A 4,715-nucleotide genomic window follows, 5' to 3' on the forward strand; every position below is an offset into this window, starting at 1 on the left:
ACAGACAGACAGACAGACAGACAGACAGACAGACAGACAGACAGACAGACAGACACAACAGGGAAAGTAAAGAAGTAGGACCTACTAGTGGTGCCCTCCAACCATCCGCTATCTCACCCTTTAACTTAGGTCTTTCTACAAGAATACTGACTGCTACCACCAGTTGCAGCCCTGCTTGTTCCAACTGAGACGGATATGTTGATTTGGAACAAACAAGCCACCGAAAAGGGATACCTTTACTTATTTTTGTTTGTTTGTTTGTTTGAGTAAAGTGAGAACACGTGTTAACCACCTCTTTTTGGGGTGGGAGGGGGCGGGGTAAATGTTTTACAGTGATCACAAATGCATAACCACCTCTGCAAGAAAAAAAAAAAACAGAAGAAGAAGAATCAATAAATAATTATTTTAAAACAACCCCAGAACCCTGCTTTGCGTGATGTGTATTAAGTTATTGCTTTAGAGATTTAGGATCACGCCTGGTAAAGTGCATAATATAATAATACTGTTAAAATTTTCATAGAGCTAAACTGAACAACCCTGTGAAACAAGCAGCTCCATAGCCTACATCATGTACCCTAAGTCCTAAAACAAGCCTTAAATTTAACCCCTCACCCCTATCCCCAAAATGCAACTCAACCACACACCTCAGTCAGTTTTAGCCTTAGTAATAGTTTTACAGCAACTGTAACACAATAATAAAGTCATAAGGCCGAAGTTGAGAAGTGTTACAAGAGAGTAACAAACACAAACAAGAAGGAGAAGACAGAAGGACGATGAGAAAGAATGAGGAAACCACACCAGAGCACCCGCCAACCTACCACTATAACAGTCAGACTTCAGGCCTGTGATGCCTACGCCTTTACCCAACCAACTAAATGTAATCGCTTCCACATAATCGTTAATCTAATCATTAAAATGTCCCTGACCCAAATCTTAACCGGAACCTAAGTATTGAACATTCAAACTCGGTACTCTAAACCAAAACATGTAATCCATTTGACGGTAATACTAGAACCCCAAACATAAACCTTGGCATTAAAGAGAGGAAAAAGAACGAGAGAGAACGAGCGTTGAAGTAAGAGAGAGAGAGAGAGAGAGAGAGAGAGAGAGAGAGAGAGAGAGAGAGAGAAAGAGTTGGGGTAGAAAAACACTGCTCTAAGGAAATTGAATAAGACAGACAGAAATGTAATAACAGATATAGAAAAGAAAGAAAGAAAGAGAAATGTTGATAGAGATAACAACAAAGAGTGACAACATAGAGAGAGAGAGAGAGAGAGAGAGAGAGAGAGAGAGAGAGAGAGAGAAAGAGAGAGAGGGGGGATATAGACGGACAGACAAACAGACAGACAGACAGACAGACAGACAGACAGACAGACAGAATGACATAATATTATAGACGAGTAGGCGAAACAACACAGAGATTCTTGCAAAATTAATAAAGGCAAACAGAAACATGTTTTTGTCCTGTGAATCGTCTGTGGTGATACGATGTGACAGTGTTGTCAGAATGGCCATCTTAAGCAGCCCGTCGCTAATTAAGACAAGAATAGAAAGAATTCCTTTGTTTACAAAACTCAACACCAATCAAGACGCCTGAGTTGAATACTTCGTCTTTTTAAACTGCAAACTTGCTGATTGGCTGAGTTCTCCGAGGAAGAGACACCCCGCGGGGCATGCGCAGAGGAAGTTTTCACAAGGGGTCCAATCAATTCCTTCCGGAAAACTTGTACCGTTTGAGAATAATAAATGATCCTTTTCTACGTTCTTCCAAATAACGTATTTTGTTTATTGGTTCTTCATACCACCTTTAAAAACACCACTATATTAAAAAAAATATTCTGTAGGTTAAATCTATCCTTTGCTTTTGAGAAAACACTTTTCTTAACGTTGTCCACCAAAACAGACATGATCAGATGCCCTACAGTTGAAAATTGCACGTGTCAAAAAAAATATTAATATACATGTCTAACATTTTTGTTTTAAACATTAAGGAGTAAGTGGATAAAAGCTTGGATTCTAGCATTGAATTCTATTCTAAACGAAATGACGTATAACAATCATTATGAGTCATAACCTACTGGAAACAAACACTAATGAATTCTGCCACAAATTTCGAAGGATTGCTTCCCCGGAGTGCATAATGACCCCACACCACCACACCTGCCTCCTCTCCGCCATGCATTCCCACTCCCCCCCCCCTCCTCCTTATTACGCCCCTCCCCCCAAACCAACTCTCTAACCCAACCCCAACACACTGGGTAGGGCCTACAGTAAACACGTCTATGCCGTACAAGTCTCGACAACAACAAGGGGGGATGCTGGATGGTAACTTTGAAACAGGGGAACTTAACCAGAAACCACGAACATCCTGTAGCAGTCAGTTACCTCCCCTGGCAACATCCGGTAGAGCCAACAGGAAGTGGCCCGCACTGGACGCCTCTCCGTAGTAAAAGCCACATTTCCACGCCAGCGAGTTTTGTCGCGTTTTATGTCTGTTCTGGACTTGGCCTGTCTACAACCAAATGGCTTCGAGGGGCGGGGCGAGATGGACGCGTCCATTAAACCCCGGTATAGGTTAGGACCAACTGTCACAGCGATCTGACCCGCTTGTGGAGACGAGGGTTAGGGTGTAAAGACACGATAACATTAAAAACCAGTTTCTTGGTCCTTCCTTTTTTAAGATATACATACAGAATATTACCCAAAAAAATAACGTTACTGCCCGATCGTTGTCTCACTTTTTTGTTTACACCCATAAATTACTTGTATCTTTTATGACACTAGACTCGTTTTCATTTTGGTCATATTAACTGAACATTTTTTGAGTATCATAAACAAACCAAGTTGTGAATTTTTAAAGTTTTATTTAATTTTCAACTGTTCTACTTCTTTTCACCTTCAATCTTTCATTTCAATACCTTTCTCAATGGCTGTACGCAATCCATTCTCGCAATTCATCCAATTCGTCACGTGTTTATTTGTTTTTAAATTAATTATTTATTTATTTATTTATTTATTTATTTATTTATTTATTTTTTTTGGGGGGGGGGCAATCCCAGGCATCGATCCGTCGCTGTCTTTGGAGTCGTCAGTACAGTTCTTTTGCTCCATCCCTCTCATCCATCTTTTATCTTCAACTTTTTTTCTGGAGAATGAAAGCAGTACACTTAATCAATATCACAGATGCTGAATCGCGGGTGTTTTTGGGGGTTTTTTTGTTATTTCTTTTTCCGTTCTTGGCTTCGTGAACCAACGCTGTTGGTTGGTCAAAATCTGTAAAATACCACCTTACAATAAAATGCGGCATGTTCTTACGTATTCCTATGTTTTCTCCACGCATACGGCACTGTAAAATAACATGTCAAGAAAAGAAAATGTTCTTTCCTTTGCATAAATGCAAGAAAAAATGGTAACTCTGGAATGGAATATTGTCCAGCCAACCAAAATGATTAAAACATCAGTTACATTTTTGTTTGTATTATCACTTGCAAGAGAATCTAGCAAATATTTACGGAGATCAACAATTTGATTCTCATACATAAAAACGAATTTTAGAATTTGACATAAAAATAAAACAGCTCTTCGTCATACCAAAGTTGTAAAACACCTCCCCCCCTTTCCACCCTCCATCCTCAGCCCTCTCATAGCCCACGGCAGACATACTAGCTTGGAAGATAAATGTCCAGATAATGTCCCCGAACAAACCTGGAATGAGGTGATATTCATAGGTTAGATAAAAAAACATTGACAAAAGACAGTTGGCAGTGTATACCTCTGGAGATGTGCGCAGTTCTAGACTCATGAAATTCAAATTAGAGCAGAATAATAATATACATTCACAGACAGTAAGATGGAGAAGAATGGTGCAAGGGTCTATAACGTGGAAATTAAGGAAACCAGAAAACATGTTTTTTGTTGGGTTCTGTATATTTGTTTTATTGGCGTCACGGCGGGGTGGAATAAGACGATCGTCAGTTTTTGGGTTTATTTTTTTATTGGTTACATCTTAAAGTCTGTTCATTTGTTTTGCTTTGGTGGAAAAAAAGATCCGTTTATCTTGAACAGAATTCTAGATATCTGCAAACCTAATGAAGGAAGTTGATGTATCCTTATGTCGGAGGGGTAAATGACCATCAAAGTTGATTGTCCTTGAAAGCTGCAAATTTACAACTTTTTGTGCCTACTTGATCCACATTATTCAGTGAAAACAACACATAGATGCGTTTCTAAATGTACATCAACGGTTCTGAGTCAAAGACAAAATTGATAAAAATTGCCCAAAGGGAGAATAAATGTCGGTTATTTCGATTTCATTACTTTGACGAGCGCTTGGTTTCACCACGATGCCACATTTTCTTCCCATCTAAAGTCACTCCACCTTGGTATTCTTTCAGCTTTCGCTGGGTAATCTGAATAAAAGGGCGCTCACCGCCAGCTCCGCAAATATCACACTGGACTACGTGTGCTCGTCCCCAAAATACTTTTTTAATAGGGTATTTTTTACCGTTAGTTGTCGTGCGAGTTTTCTAAGGTTTTCTATCATAGATGGGCGGTAAAACCGATTGACCACATTATTTATTAAATAGTCTTGTCTTTTAAGGGTGAATGACTTAAAACAACGTCTGTTTTCTACGTCCTTAGTTACAACCCACCCCCTAAAAAAAGCCACACACACACACATACACAATAAATAAATAAATAGATAAATAAATAAA

The sequence above is a fragment of the Aplysia californica genome, unplaced genomic scaffold (genome assembly GCF_000002075.1).
Source record: "Aplysia californica isolate F4 #8 unplaced genomic scaffold, AplCal3.0 scaffold00218, whole genome shotgun sequence".
NCBI lineage: Eukaryota > Metazoa > Mollusca > Gastropoda > Aplysiida > Aplysiidae > Aplysia > Aplysia californica.